General features: G+C 47.5%; 2 protein-coding genes across 3 annotated transcripts in view; one reads left to right on the forward strand and one right to left on the reverse strand.

Annotated features, from left to right (window-relative positions):
• The window catches only part of PALM3 (paralemmin 3), a 45799-nt gene extending 31184 nt beyond the window's left edge, over nucleotides 1-14615 (reverse strand). Inside the window, exon 1 of one of the 2 annotated variants that reach the window (XM_081844940.1) lies at nucleotides 14209-14615. The gene's annotated coding sequence lies outside the window, so the exon portion shown is untranslated. Of the gene's footprint in view, nucleotides 1-2093; nucleotides 2256-14208 lie in introns of those variants that run through there. The other variant, XM_081844941.1, reaches the window with a different exon arrangement.
• Nucleotides 1-16884, forward strand: part of LOC309332210 (afadin- and alpha-actinin-binding protein A-like) — a 101682-nt gene that overhangs the window by 803 nt on the left and 83995 nt on the right. The gene's annotated exons all lie outside the window — the stretch shown is intronic.

Consider the following 16884-nt stretch of genomic DNA (forward strand, 5'->3'; position numbering starts at 1 on the left):
GAGGCCTCCCGCCACCGGTGCCCTTCCACCGTTCAGCTTCCGTTCGTAGACCGAGGCAAAGTTCGCAAACTGGAACACTACTTCCAGTTTTGCGGAGTTCGTAAACCGAACAGTTCATAAACAGGACTGTTCGTAAACTGAGGTACCACAGTAATGAGTTTGCTCTTTGGCTGAGTGGAAGTTTAAACCTGGTGCTCTCCAGATTATTGTTGGACTACAATTCCTATCAACCCAACTAATAGGTACATGGTGCTGGTGGACGCTGGATTCTAGCCATGTCTGGACTCTGGAGGGCACCATGTTGGCTACCCCTGCTCTGACCATACTGCCTCTCCTAAGAATCTCATCATTACCATTGCACAATACAGCTCTATGAATTCAGATTTAACACTTACAGTCTACCTGAGTGCCCAGTTTGCAAAATTCACACCCAGTTATGCATAACAGGGAGCACATGCGCACTGCCAAACTGTGCCTCTCCCTGCACCCATGCCTCCCTGATAACATTTTTTAAAATACACCAATGGCTGGCACAACATCATTGCATCACAGGGCCTCCTCTGAATTGGGCCCCTTATCTCTGAAATAGCCTCCTGAGGGAAATTCGTATGACATTTCCCTCTCCACCCCCCCCCCGCATGCTCTGTCGGCCTTAAAAAGGTAAAGGGACCCCTGACCATTAGAACCAGTCGTGACCAATTCTGGGGTTGTGGCACTCATCTCATCTCGCTTTATTGGCCGAGGGAGCTGGCGTACAGTTTCCGGGTCATGTGGCCAGCATGACTAAGCCGCTTCTGGCGAACCAGTGCAGCGCACAGAAACCTTCCCACTGGAGCGGTACCTATTTATCTACTCGCACTTTGATTGGCTTTCAAACTGCTAGGTTGGCAGGAGCTGAGACCAAGCAATGGACACTCACCCCGTCACAGGGATTCGAACCGCCAACCTTCTGATCAGCAAGTCCTAGGCTCTGTGGTTTAACCCACAGCGCCACCCACGTCCTGTCGGCCTTAGAAAAGCCTTAAATACTTATTCTTTCTGTTTTACATTTGGATGATTTAATGGTTGTGATATTTAATGACTGTTTTATGTACTGCTATTTTAATGTTAGGTTATTTTAGAAAATCCCATTTTAAATTTTAGGCTTTTAACGTCGACTTGTATTGATCTGTTGTAATCTGGCTTGGGAGAACATACACCTTCAGAGGTGGGCTAGAAATCCATTAAAATGGTGCTAGCTGTGAAGGCATTTCTGTGTCCTCCCCCTTCTTGGCAACCCGCCCCCCCCCTTATACTCCACTGCCTGCTACCTGCAGGGAGCTGGAGGTGTGGAAATCCTAATGCAATGAATTATTGTGACACACCTTCCCACATGTAGAGACACAAGGAGACAGGGGTCAGTGACACCCGGTCATTTGCCCCACATTCGACTTCAAAGCAGCTTAGCACTTCTTGATAAAATCAGTGCTTTTTTCTGGGGGGGGGGCACAGGGGTACGCATGCCCCTAAACATTTTGTGAATCTTTGCACTTTTGCCCATTTACTGTATTGATTTCCCCCAATTTGAACTACGAAATGGTGATTTTCTTGAGTCAAAAGGAGAGTACCCCTAAACATTTTTTTAAAGGAAAAAAAAAAGCACTGGATAAAATCATACCTAGATACAAATGGAACTATGCCATTGCTACATCGAATCACAGAATTGGGAGGGATCCTGAGCACTGCTTTTCTCGGGGGGGGGGGGGAGCAGGGGTACACATAGCCCTAAACATTTTGTGAATCTAACGGGAGAAAAAACTTTTTTAAAAAATTGTTTTAGTTTCTTCTCTAGCAAGGTGAAGGAGTTGCATTCCTACCCCTGTCCATTTACTGTATTTATTTCCCCTGATTTGAACTATAAAATGGTGATTTTCTCCAGTAAAAATGAAATTACCCCTAAACATATATATATATATTAAAAGCACTGATCCTGAGGATCATCTGTTCTGACCCTCTGCAATGAAGGAACATGCAGCTGGCCCATACAGGGATCAAACCTGCAAGCATATTAACATGGATCACAGATGATAATACCCTAAAGATACAACACGCACCTGCACAGGATAGCCTTGGAAAGAAGCTGCAAGTCCAACTCTATCGGGACACCTTAGGAAGTGAGTCACGGTCTTGCGCTGTCTCCACAGCCCTGCTCCATGTGTTGGCAGGAGACAGAATCTTGGGCAGGATTTCACCTCCCCTAAAGAGTTTATAAGTGATAAGGCAGCCTCTGGTACAACATACACAGGCTATAAAGGTCTTTAAGGCTAACCGCCGGTGCTTTGAACTAGGCCCGGAAGCGAAAAAAGCAGCCGGTGGCGGCATGTTCATTTCATACTCGTAAGCAAAAGGAAGTGGGCAGCCACAACGTGCGCTAGCTACAGCTTCAAAGCAGTCTTTTAAGGACACACTGCATACAGCGCATTGTAATTGTCAATCACACTTAAGTACGTAACAATGGGGGGGGGGAGAGCTGACTGTAATGCCAATATAAAAAGATAAAGGTAAAGGACCCCTGGATGGTTCAGTCCAGTCAAAGGCGACTATGGGGTTGCGGTGCTCATCTCGCTTTCAGGCCGAGGGAGCTGGCGTTTGTCTGCAGACAGCTTTCCGGATCATGTGGCCATCAGGACTAAACCGCTTCTGGTGCAATGGAACACCGTGACAGATGTCAGAGCGCACGGAAATGCAATTTACCTTCCCGCCAAAGCAGTACCTATTTATCTACTTGCGCTGGTTTGCTTTTGAACTTCTAGGTTGGCAGGAGCTGGCACAGAGCAACGGGAGCTCACTCTGTCACGGGGATTCGAACCACCATCCTTCCAATCAGCAAGCCCAAGAGGCTGAATGGTTTAGACCACAGCACCACCTGCATACAATATGCATCTCCTCTGGCAAGCAATGCACCCCTTTGGTTTCAGATAGCACAGGGGTAGACGAGTCTAAAAAGCCTGGGACCCAAATTTCCACAGTCCTCCACCAGCTATGATGGCTCATTTAGCAGATGCAGTGTATTTAGCATAAACTTGGGAAGTGTATACTCGATTCTGACCAAACAAAGCCTCCTAGAGCAAAATATACATCAGAACAGGCCTCTTCTGCAGTGACTCACCATATGTGAAATGCACTCCCCAAGAAGGCTCACCTTCACTGCAAATCTTTAGACGCCCAGTGAAAACATCCCTCTTCTCCCAGGCCTTGGGCTAATTACACAATCCGTGGCCTTTTAAAGTGAGGGGGATTATTGTTTTATTTGTTTTTATGTTATGTGTTTCTGTGTTTTTATACCGTAAACTTCCTGTGATCTTTGGATGAAGGGCGTTACATACATTTTAATAATAATAATAATAATAATAATAAGCAGTACTTTTCCGGGGGTATGCAGGGGTACGCATACCCCTAAACATTTTGTGAATCTAATGGGAGAAGAAACTTAAAATTTTATTGGAGGGCATGGAGTTATCCGACCCCCGAGCCGTCTGAGGGCAATCCTGTACAGGGAAGATTTTTTAAAAATGTTTAATGTATTATTATGTTTTTATATATGTTGGAAGCTGCCCGGAATTTCTGGGGCAAGCCAGTAAGATGTATGGGGTATAAACAGTAAAATTATCAGGCTGCGTTAATAATATATTATGCCATATTATTGCTATTAGTAGTATTCAATTAGGGACGCGGTTGGCGCTGTGGGTTAAACCACAGAGCCTAGGACTTGCCGATCAGAAGGTCAGCGGTTCGGATCCCCGCGACTGGGTGAGCTCCCGTTGCTTGGTCCCTGCTCCTGCCAACCTAGCAGTTCGAAAGCACGTCAAAGTGCAAGTAGATAAATAGGTACCGCTCCGGCGGGAAGGTAAACAGCATTTCCGTGCGCTGCTCTGGTTCGCCAGAAGCGGCTTAGTCATGCTGGCCACATGACCCGGAAGCTGTAAGCCGTCTCCCTCGGCCAATAAAGCAAGATGAGTGCTACAACCCCAGAGTTGGTCACGACTGGACCTAATGGTCAGGGGTCCCTTTACCTTTACCTTTAGTATTTAATTAAATTAGCATGGCAGCCCATTGAAAGACATTCTGGGTGCTAAAGTAGCAGCATCACGATGTACAGTGCAGAAATGCAAAAATGCAGTGATCAGAGCATCAGCCAAATAACCCCAGGTTTTTAAAAAGCCCATTCTAGCTGAGACAGAATAGACCGATGACTGCTTTGGGCTTGCCTGGCTCCAAAAGGAAGCCTCACTCAGAACACTGACTCATGCAGAAGCACAGCGGTGGGCTCCTTTGAAGGCAGCTAATTCACACTCTGTTAATAAGTCTTTATGGGTGCAAAAGTGAAGAAGTGCCCCCCCCCCGCTTTGATTCAGAGACAAAAAAAGTGTCCCAGCTACCAGAAGTTTATGAAACACTGTTATATAGCCAGCTTTCTTTTTGATGGACAGATAAATGATTAATTAGATGGGAATAGATGATTTAATAATATAGGGTTGCTTATTAATTCCTTTTTTGCGGAGTCCTGCAGGTCAGCACTTTGCTGAGAGCCTTCCAATAAGGAACTGAGCTAATAGTTGTTTGCTAGGACAAAACGGACTAATGGTCGGATCCTGTTCTTGGCTTGGATCCAGGAAGTCTGGTGTCAGAAGTCCAGAGACTTACCTCTCATATGTATAGATGCTGCAGAAGGGGGGGGGGTTGCCCATGAGTGAGGGAGGTGGGCCAGACTGAAGGGTGCCTGGAACATACCTGAGAAGCAGCAGAGGGTGAATGATGCAACTGAGGTGCAATGCTGCTCGACAAGAGGCCCCCTGGCCTAGCGTAATTATTTTTCCACTTGGTAGCTGGATGTTGGGACGTTTCTATCTACTGTCTACAACTTCATTAACATCTATCTACAACTCCACTAGGGACGCAGGTGGCACTATGGGTTAAACCACAGAGCCTAGGTGAGCTCCCATTGCTTGGTCCCTGCTCCTGCCAACCTAGCAGTTCCAAAGCACATCAAGTGCAAGTAGATAAATAGGTACCACTCTGGAGGGAAGGTAAACGGCGTTTCTGTGCGCTGCTCTGGTTCGCTAGAAGCGGCTTAGTCATGCTGGCCACATGACCCGGAAGCTGTACGCCGGTTCCCTTGGCCAATAAAGCAAGATGAGTGCCACAACCCCAGAGTCGGTCACGACTGGACCTAATGGTCAGGGGTCCCTTTACCTTTACCATTAGTATTGAATTCATGAACCTATCTAAAAGACTGAGTTAAGCATTTGAAAAATCTATTGAAACCAGACATTATAAGTTCATCCTAGGTTGGGTAGTTTGCAAGTCTCTGTGGCTTTGTTTAATGTTTTGTATTTTTCTCAAAAGGTTGATTAAGAATGTATAATTGATTATTCTGTGTATATTAATCGCCAACGTGTTGCATGAGTCTCACTACTTCTTTCAGCAGCACAGGTTGCATTTTTCTAGGATGTTGTGATTTTGGCATGACCCACCAGCCAGGGATATGCCCATCCTGGTTTCCTCACCCCCATACCCCCCCACACACCCCACACACTAAGGGCTGGCCAAGTGCAGAAGTAACCCAAACCATCCTCTAAGCTGGACAGACAGACATTTTTAAAGGTCCTAAATTGACAAGCAACATACAATCTGAGAGGAGCACCTCTAAATTTCTTGCAAAACCATGGAACAGAAATGGACAACTGGTCTGGAACTGGGACCTCCCCCACATAAATATATCCAGTCCCTGGTGGCCCTACAAACTTGTAATCAAGGCATGTCAAGGCATGCTCGTCATTTCACAGGTAATAATAATAAAAAAGCCTATATGTTTTCCAAGCATTTTTGGATTGTACATGTAAACCGCCATGCCTGATCATACATTAATCCTTCGTTGTTATGCGGCACTCAGTTTATTATGGAGTCTGATAATCTGTGAGAACGGTTTGTGTGGCTAAAAAACACTTCCAGCCCTCAGAGCACTGACTGCGAGGGAAAATGGGTCCTGAGACTAACTTGGACATCTGAACTATGAAGGATGCTGATTCACAACTCTTGCGTTGCACACAAGGCTGTGACGGCTCTGGAAATGGCACTCCTAGCATCTTTTACCAGGTTCCTGTTACGGTAAAATCTGGGTGCGAGGCTGCTCTGCCACCCAGCTCGTCGGAGTAAGTCCGCGGGTCCCTGCGGAGGAAAATGAGCTCAGCCGGAGACAGGAGCAAGCTGCAGAAGATCCAAGTTTATTGCGCAACAGGTTCAAGAGATATGCGCAGATAAGCACATCCTGAGTACCGGTGATGAGAAGACAATGGTCCATGTACTGGCATTGCCCGGAGGAAAGGCTTGGCAGAGTGATTTGACAGGATTAGGGTCTTGACACCTTGCTTGAGGGATTATGGAGGACAGGGGAGGTGTCATGGAGTCCTAGAGAAATTGAGCAAATTGGCACGTTGATTTTCTATGAATTTTATAGATTTTAGTCCCTTTTGACATTGACAATTGGAAATAAACCATATGTCAGGAGTGCTCTGATGGTGTTTCCTGCTTGGCAGGGGGTTGGACTCAGATGGCCCTTGTGGTCTCTTCCAACTCTATGATTCTATGATTCTATGAAATAAATGGATATATTGTAGCAAAGAAGAAGGTGAAGAAGACATGCCCCCCCTTCTGTATCATTCCATCAGGGATAAAGTACTCAGGGAACCAAAATGCCTGGGTCAGCCATGCTTCCAGCGTTTAATTCAGTCCTGGTTTTAGCAACACTGTGGTTATTTATCATCCTGTGGTTATTCCCTCCATTGCTCTAGTGACACAAAGTTTCCATCCTCCTAAGTGGTCAGGTGCGGCAACAAATCTCATGGGGTGCGATATTTAATCGCACAAACTGCCCTTAAGAGCATGATAGGACAGAATGGAAGCTTTATAATGATGCATCATGTGCTGGTGGCAAGCAGCCATGCCATTTGTGTAATGTTTAAAGGGGATCTCGGGTATTGCTGATCCTTAAATCCTCAGATGTCCTCCTACTGAGGCTTGTTGCAGAGAGCACTTGTTGCTGGGGAAATCTTTTACAGAGTGACACCAACCCTGTTTATGCAATCCAGGGGTCAGCAAACTTTTTCAGCAGGGGGCCGGTCCACTGTCCCTCAGACCTTGTGGGGGGCCGGACTATATTTTTGTATGGGGGGGTGAACAAATTCCTACACCCCACAAATAACCCAGAAATACATTTTAAATAAAAACACACATTCTACTCATGTAAAAACACCAGGCAGGACTGACAAATAACCCAGAGATGCATATTAATTAAAAAGGACACATTCTACTCATGTAAAAACACGCTGATTCCCGGACCGTCCGCAGGCCGGATTGAGAAGGTCATTAGGCTGGGTCTGGCCCCCAGGCCTCAGTTTGCCTACCCATGATGCAATCAGTGCAGGTAATGCTGAGCAGCATTTCAATGGCAGGCCTTGCCCCCCCCCTTTCTCTCTCTCTCTCACTCACACACACGGAGTCATACCTTGGAAGTCAAATGGAATCCGTTCCAGAAGTCCGTTTGACTTCCAAAACGTTTGGAAACCAAAGCACTGCTTCTGATTGGCTGCAGAAAGCTCCTGCAGCCAATCGGAAGCCGCGGAAGCCCAGTCGGATGTTTGGCTTCCAAAAATAGTTCGCAAACCAGAACAGTTCTTTCTGGGTTTGTGGCGTTCAGGAGCCTAAACATTTGAGAACTAAGCTGTTCGAAAACCAAGGTACGAGTGTGTGTGTGTGTGTGTGTGTGTGTTAATAAAATAGAGAGAGAGAGAGAGAGAGAGAGAGAGAGAGAGAGAGAGAGAGAGTTGTTGTTGTTGTTGTTGTTGTTGTTGTTGTTGTTGTTAAATTTTCTCTGCGCAGCCAGGAACCCAGCAATCATTTTGATCTCTCTCACTCACACATATTCTCACAAACAGAAACTTCTGTATCTCACACTGTTCAAGCAGAGCAATGGTAAAGCCCAACTGTGCCCTGGGGCCTCTTCTACGTTAGTCATAAAACAGTGTGTTGAATGCAACAGTTTTACATAGTGTGTTTTTTTACCTTTGTTATAAGGATTTAATTTCTGACTTATTTATAGCATGTGCTTTTTTTTCCTGTGTGCAGATCCACCCTGCGTCTACTGAGTGTTTGCCATATGCACAACATCCAGAAACCTGTCAACAGGCAAACAGATACAAAAAAGGGAGAAAGCTACAGTCTGTAGCTAATTGCTATCAATTCAAAGTTCTTGATAAACATATTAATCTAAATGTATTAAAATGTTGTGCTAGGGCACAAACATTTCCAGATGCTGCCTTGCCTAACTTAACGCAGGAAGCATTCTTCCTGTTATTTCTGAGTGGAGCTACATCAGTAAATAATCTGCTATTTGAATTAATGGATTTAGATAACATGTCAGAGCTTGAATTGGGTACAGATAGGAAACCTGTACACTGAGAGAGGGATAGGGACCCGATCCTGTTCATCTGTAGGTCTTATGAACAAGTCAGGGAGTGGGGGAGGGGTGGACTCCTTCGCTGCCACTCTAGCCGCTGCTGGCATATGGTGTCTTTCAACATGTAAACTACATTTCCCATGATGCCAAGAGGCCCAGTTACACACAACAGCATCTTGTGTCACAGTGCAGGCTGTGAGTCAACCAATAGAGATCACCATTTGTTTAGCTCACTGCGAGAAGCAGTGGCGTAGCGTGGGGGGTGCAGGGGGGCCCGGCCGCACCGGGCGCAACATCGGGGGGGGGCGCTCGCCGCCTCCGGAGTCACCGAAGAGCCTCGAGCACAGGCTGTAGCAGAGCCCCATGTCTTGCGGAAGCGATGAGCTGTGCGCGCGTCTGGGCTGAAGGCGTCCGGCAGGCAGCGGCTCTCAGTGCTCACCACAGTCCCCGCGCATCAGGGCCGCGGAGGGCACGCCAGGCAGCCCCTCCTCACAGCCCCGCCGCCGCCGCTGCTGCTGCAGCAGCTGGGCCATGTTGCATTTTCCTCGCCTCTCTGCCCTCCTCCTCCTCCGGGCAAGCGGCGTCGTTTGGGCGGCAGCCCCAGCGGCAACTCGCCTCAGATCACCTGACACGGACCTGCCGCCGCCGCCGTGGCTACCTTACCGTAAATACCCCAGCCCAGGCAGCAGCAAGAAGAAGCTGGCAGCGGCGGCAGGTTAGGGGTTAGGGGCGCAAATTACTTGCCTTGCCCTGGGTTAGGGGGCGCAAATTACTTGCCTTGCTCCGGGTGCTGACAACCCACGCTACGCCGCTGGCGAGAAGTGAGGTTACCGGGAACCAGGCAGAGGGCCTTCTGGGTAGTAGCGCCCGCCCTGTGGAACGCCCTCCCATCAGATGTCAAGGAAATAAACAACTACAGGTATCTGACTTTTAGAAGGCATCTGAAGGCAGCCCTGTTTAGGGAAGTTTTTTAATGTTTGATGTTTTATTGTGTTTTTAATATTCTGTTGGGAGCTGCCCAGAGTGGCTGGGGAAACCCAGCCAGATGGGCAGGGGTATAAATAATAAATTATTATTATTATTATTATTATTATTATTATTATTATTATTATTATTATTGGTGGGCTCTTGAGTCATAGCATGCTCAAGAGACCCTCAGCACCTCCCAATGACACAGCTAAAGTCAAAGCTTGCCCAAGACATTTTGGCAAAATGGCAGCCCCTCCCCACCATGGAAGAATGGGTGAGTGAAGATTTTCATCAGGAAAAATGAGGGTGGGGGAATAAAGATCTACATCAAGATTTGCTGCCCTTGTGGATTCTGCTGCCCAAGGCGGTTCAGCGGTGCCTCGCAAGACGAAATTAATTCGTTCCGCGAGTTTTTTCGTCTTGCGATTTTTTTTGTCTTGCGAAGCACGGACTTTGGAAACGCTTCAAAAATCACCAAAGTCTTCAAAAACCTCAAAAAAGGCTACCACACCGCGTGCTATGAGTTGCTCCTTGAAGTGAATGCACGGTTTTAAGAAAAAGGAAACAAACTTGTAAGACAAAGGAAACAAACTTGCAAGACGTTTTCGTCTTGCGAAGCAAGATAGGGAAATCCGTCTTGCAAAGCAACTCAAAAAACGAAAAACTCTTTTGTTTTACGAGTTTTTCGTCTTTCGAGGCATTCGTCTTGCGAGGTACCACTGGGTTGCCTCACCTTGCCTCATGGGTGAGGCAGCTCTGCTTGGAGTGTGCTGGGTTCTAGGAATTCCCAAGCAGTTGAATACAGTGGTACCTCGAGTTACATATGCTTCAGGTTACATACACTTCAGGTTACACACTCTGCTAACCCAGAAATAGTGCTTCAGGTTAAGAACTTTGCTTCAGGATAAGAACAGAAATCGTGCTCCGGTGGTGCGTCGGCAGCAGGAGGCCCCATTAGCTAAAGTGGTGCTTCAGGTTAAGAACAGTTTCAGGTTAAGAACGGACCTCCGGAACGAATTAAGTACTTAACCCGAGGTACCACTGTATCCTGGATTTTAGTACCAGCTCCATGGTTTGGGGGACCATTGGGCACGGCACCTTCTGTGGGGTGAGATGTGTGAATCAAACATTGTCTCATCTTGTCTTTCTGGTGGCTCTAGGAAAAGTGAGGATGGAACCAGGCAGAGGGCCTTCTCGGTGGTGGCACCCACCCTGTGGAACGCCCTCCCATTAGATGTCAAGGAAATAAACAACTGTTTGACTTTTAGAAGACATCTGAAGACAGCCCTGTTCAGGGAAGTTTTTAATGTTTGATGTTTTATTGCATTTTAAATATTCTGTTGGGAGCCACCCAGAGTGGCTGGGGTATAAATATATTATTATTATTATTATTATTATTATTATTATTATTATTAGGTGGGCCCTTTGTCATCTTGGGGGCTCAGCAAATGCCATACTGTGCCACCCACTGAAGCAAGCCCTGCATTTCTACATCCTGTTGAAAGAGGTTCTGAGAAACTGTTTTGCCGCAACAGCGTTTGGCGTGGCAGCAATTCCCCAGCCGTAAGAAACCGTGCCCGGAAGCGATTGAATCTTTCCATTTCACAGAAAGTGGTTGCTTTGAATGGCTGGGTGATTGTGCACCCTTCCATAGTTCTCAGCAAGATGGCCTTATTTCGCGACAATGGCGTGCGCCTTTCCGATTGGGGGAATGATATATGGCTGGCCAATATTGCAGATGGCTTGATGCATTGGTTACAGATGTGAGGGTATTACCGTATTTTTCGCTCTATAAGACGCACCAGACCACAAGACGCACCTAGTTTCTGGAGGAGGAAAACAAGAAAAAAAATACTTTGAATCTCAGAAGCCAGAACAGCAAGAGGGATCGCTACGCAGTGAAAGCAGCAATCCCTCTTGCTGTTCTGGCTTCTGGGATAGCTGCCCAGCCTGCATTCGCTCCATAAGACGCACACATATTTCCCCTTACTTTTTAGGAGGGAAAAAGTGAGTCTTATAGATAAAAAAATACGGTAGGCGGTGAGCCTTTGGACTCTTGTGGCAGTTAGGCATTGTTGGACCTTGTGTGGGGGAGGGGAGGTGTGGCCATCATCTGACCCTCCATGCTTAAGGGTATTCCATTAAAGGAATCCGGGGGTGTTATCTTGTCTGAAGCCCGGTTGGGGGCTTGGGCCTTGACACGACCCCAATGGGAACACCAGGGGGAGCTTGAGTTGGTTTGCATCGACAGGGCTCCCCCTACCGGTGGTTTACTTTACCAGACTTCCTGCGCAGTGGGCAGGAGTCAGATATAAGGTAAAGGGACCCCTGACCATTAGAAGCAGTCGTGACCGACTCTGGGGTTGCGGCACTCATCTCGCTTTATTGGCCGAGGGAGCCAGCGTACATCTTCCAGGTCATGTGGCCAGCATGACTAAGCCGCTTCTGGCGAACCAGAGCAGCACACGGAAATGCCATTAACCTTCCCGCCGGAGCGGTACCTACTTATCTACTTGCAGTTTGAAACTTTCGAACTGCTAGGTTGGCAGGAGCAGGACTGAGCAACGGGAGCTCACCCCATTGCGGGGATTCGAACCGCCGACCTTCTGATTGGCAAGTCTGTGGTTTAACCCACAGCGCCACCCGCGTCCCTAGGAGCCAGATATAGTCGGGTCCAAACAATGCCTAAGCCAATACCACTCACATTCTGTAATTCAATAAAGTTGTAGACAAATTTGCCCAAATAACATAAACTTAATATCTGTGTCCTGGTGTGAGTTATTTCCCAACAAGGGGGTGGCTGCGGGGTCTCGACACGCAACTGTTGTTTTGCTTCAGCAGTCATCTTGCCTCCTGGGCTGAACCTACCAGCTCATCTGGACTAGCAGCAACAAGAACTGAGATTTCCCTCCCTGCCCGCCAGCTCTCTCACCCACTGCTGCTCTCGCATCACATGATGTAAAGGAATCGTTACTATCTTGAAAAATTCAGAGAGTGCAGATAAAGCACTAGGAAGAAATTAACATGGCTAAGGAACACTTGTAGTAGGCTGGAAACAAAAATCTCACTAATTGCCTCTCCCAAGCGCAGCCAAGTAAATCCAAGGCCAGCCTGAGGCTATAGTTGCTCCCAAACATGCATCATAAAAATGTAATATATCACAAGGTCACAGACTTTTATATTCTGTGTTAATCTGGATCAAGCACACACACATCTTGGTGCGAATGTCGGCAGTTCAGATTCCACTCTTCCTGCACAATCAAATCCTGAGGTTAGGAAAGTCACCCAGTGCTTTTTTTGCTATGTTTTTATTTAACATGCACAGTTGTGCCTGAGACACGATGGTTAAAGGATTAAAATGGGAAATTCATTCCCTGTAAGTCATCCTATGTATGCTCCCTGTAAATTCCTGCAAATCTGGGTACAAATACCTTTTTTTTTAATCAGTCACCTTGGGACAGTGTCCTATAGGCTGTTGTGCTTTCCTTCAGATTTCCCCTTCAGCACAGCAGCTTCTTGAGGGAACCTACTGTCATTATGTATGACAGTAGGGTACTGTCTGACATTATGTATGACAGTAGGGTACTCTATGGGTACTTACCCATAGAAATGATGGGACGCGGGTGGTGCTGTGGGTTAAAACACAGAGCCTAGGACTTGCCAATCAGAAGGTCAGCGGTTCAAATCCCCGCGATGGGGTAAGCTCCCGTTGCTCGGTCCCAGCTCTTGCCAACCTAGCAGTTCGAAAGCACGTCAAAGTGCAAGTAGATAAATAGGTACTGTTCCGGCAGGAAGGTAAACGGCATTTCCGTGCGCTGCTCTGGTTTGCCAGAAGCTGCTTAGTCATGCTGGCCACATGACCTGGAAGCTGTACGCCAGCTCCCTCGGCCAATAAAGCGAGATGAGCGCCGCAACCCCAGAGTCGGCCACGACTGGACCTAATGGTCAGGGGTCCCTTTAATTTTACCTTTACCCATAGAAGTACAGGTGAAAGGTTTAATTGGGCACAAGTGCTCCTAGCCACAGTTACCTGCACATGCAAACATCTTGATGCAACTTATAGGGCCTTCCCTTTGCCCCACATTGTATACCTGACTTTGTTATTTCCTTTGCCTCCGCAAAACAATATTCTGTAGGCCTGGTAAGCATGGGGAGGGGGGACCATGTTCCTATAGATTAGGGTTTCCCAAACTTGAGTCTCCCGCTGTTTTTACACTACAACTCCCATCTTCCCTAGTTAGCAGGAGCAGTGATCAGGGATGATAGGAATTGTAGTCCAAAACCAGCTGGGGATCCATGTTTGGGAAACCTGGGTGATGGAAAGCAAGAGTTTGGAAGTCTCTGCAGATGCAGCTTTTCTGCTCCTTACCTAATAAGCAAGCACCACCTGCCCAAATCCCCTCTTTCAAAAGCAGCCACATTGGTGCCAGTCTGAGAAAGCACTTTGGCCGATTTCCAGATTTCTTAAATGGCAGAAGGGAGCTACCTTGGCCCTGTTCCAATCCAAGAGGAAAATAATAATAATAATAATCTCGGTATTGTGCTTTTATGAGTTTTGCCTTGCTTTGAGTCAAAGCATTTTCCCTTGTCTAGCACTATGCCACCCTCTCCAAGCCTGCAGGCCAACACTGGCACTGTAGGCCCTTTCCTTCATTGCGTGGGGTTGGAATAGATGACCCCCTGGCATCCCTTCCAAGTCTACAATCTTACCTCCCTGTTTTTATCCCTCTGCTCTTTTCACTTACCTTTGCAGCAGCCAGTGCCCAAAATGTAAGCTGCCTCTCCTCCAGGTGAGAGCTCCGGCTGTGGCTGGGGGGGGGGTGAAGCTTGTGCCCAGGGTGGGGAGGGCGCCCTCCAAGCCCCCCTCTGCCCCACTCAGATCAGAAGCACAAAGAGATGCCTCTGCATTGCCCGAACGGCAAAGTCAAAGAGGAGGCATCTCTCCACATCTCCAACCCGGCAGGGCCCAGTTTGGCTTCAATCCCCGGTGTGCGTGTGTGTGTCCAGAGGCAGAGATGGAGAAGAAAGCTGGTCAGGCCGGTTTGAGTTCAGGGAAAGCTGAGAGGCAGGCGGACTTGGGCAAAGGGAAGAGAGTTTCTCCACAGCCGGCAAAAGTGATTCCGGGTCCTGGCGCCCTTGAAAACCTTCCTCCCCTCCGCCTTCCTGGGTCAGAGACGTTATCAGCTGTCTGGCTGAATTATTTACCAGCATTCCTGGGCTGCCTTGTTTAGTTACCTGCCTGTTTTTCGCCCTCTCCCTCTCTCTCATACACAGCCTGACAATTAGTCTATGTATCCATTACTGCTTACTGCTTACTCCAGCCCCAATGTACTCCCACCACTGGTGTTTGAAGTCAAACACAGTACATATGACCGTTAGCCACAATCAATAACAACAACAACAACTATTATTATTATTATTATTATTATTATTATTACCACACCCCAACTGGCTGGGTTTTTCCAGCCACTCTGGGCAGCTCCCAACAGAATAATAATAATAATAATAATAATAATAATAATAATAATAATAGTGATAAAACTCCAAACATTAAAACTTCCCTAAACAGGGCTGCCTTCAGATGTCTTCTAAAAGTCAGATAGTTGTTTCTTTCCACCACCGAGAAGGCCCTCTGCCTGGTTCCCTGTAACCTCACATCTTGCAGTGAGGGAACTGCCAGAAGGCCCTTGGAGCTGGACCTCAGTGTCTGGGCTGAACGATGGGGGTGGAGATGCTCCTTCAGGTATACTTTAAAGGTCAGCACCAGGACTTTGAATTGTGCTTGGAAACGTACTGGGCACCAAGGAAGGTCTTTCAGGACCGGTGTTATGTGGTCTTGCTGGTCACTCCCAGTAACCTGTCTTGCTGCCACATTCTGGATTAATTGCAGTTTCCGGGTCACCTTCAAAGGTAGCGCCACGTAGAACGCATTGCAGTAGTCCAAGCGGGAGATAACTAGAGCATGCACCACTCTGGCGAGACAGTCTGTGGGCAGGTAGGGTCTCAGTCTGCTTACCAGATGGAGCTGGTAGACAGCTGCCCTGTATACAGAATTGACCTGCACCTCCATGGACAGCTGTGAGTCCAAAATGACTCCCAGGCTGCGCACCTGGTCCTTCAGGGTCACAGTTACCCCATTCAGGACCAGGGAGTCCTCCACACCAGCCTGCCTCCTGTCCCCCAAGAACAGTACTTCTGTCTTGTCAGGATTCAACCTCAATCTATTAGCCACCATCCATTCTCCAGCCGCCTCCAGACACTCGCACAGGACCTTCACCGCCTTCACTGGTTCTGATTTGAAAGAGAGGTAGAGCTGGGTATCATCTGCATATTGATGGACACCCAGCCCAAACCCCCCTGATGATCTCTCTCAGCGGCTTTGTGTAGATGTTAAAAAGCATGGGGGAGAGGACGGAACCCTGAGGCACCCCACAAGTGAGAGCCCAGGGGCCTGAACACTCATCCCCCAACACCACTTTCTGGACGGCAACACTTTGAATTGTGCTCAGAAGCGTACTGGGAGCCAATGGAGGTCTTTCAGGACCGGTGTTATGTGGTCTTGGCAGCCGCTCCCAGTCACCAGTCTGGGTGCCGCATTCTGGATTAATTGCAGTTTCCGGATCACCTTCAAAGGTAGCCCCACATAGAGCACATTGCAGTAGCCCCACATAGAGCACATTGCAGGAGATAACCAGAACATGCACCACTCTGTTGAGACAGTCTGCGGGCAGGTAGGGTATCCCATAATAGTTTCTTGAAAAACGCCTCTGTCTGTCACTGGACGACCATCTGCCAGGGATTCCTGCATTACGGGGCTTGGACTAGGTGTCACTTTGGGTCCCTTCCAACGCTGTAATTCCAGGATACAAGAAATGATGCTCCTGTTTGATGCGCTTTCCCTCAAACTAGCTTCCATCCAACTTGAAAATGCAAGCCGTGGTTATGCTGAGCTATGTACGCTTCAGACAGCCTCTGTTCTGGTGCGGTTGACAGCTTCCTTGAATAGGAGTTGGGAGGGTTGCAGGTGTGGGGAAACAATTTGGGTAATACGCATCAAGTGAAGACATCCTTACTTACACACACACACACACACACTACCACACACCCCGGTGTGTACAGCAATGCTGCAAATGTGATTTGAAGCACAAAAGTGGGGAGGGGGGTGACCTCACTGTGTTTTAAGCCGCTAATGTATTCATTAGATATCGGTCGCAGTATAGACATGGAAGCAAAATTTACAGCATGTTATGGTTTAAGAGAAATTTATATTAAAATGATATATCATTGGTATCTAACACCTAGTAAACTGGCAAAAATGTAGAAATCTAAATCAAATAAGTGTTGGAAACGTAAAGAGAAAGAAGGTTCCCACCTTAGATCAAATCTATGCTGCCAGGTGCCATAAGAAAGCGGCAGAGATA

Source organism: Podarcis erhardii (assembly GCF_964252035.2).
Source record: "Podarcis erhardii genome assembly, chromosome: 17".
NCBI classification, from domain to species: domain Eukaryota; kingdom Metazoa; phylum Chordata; class Lepidosauria; order Squamata; family Lacertidae; genus Podarcis; species Podarcis erhardii.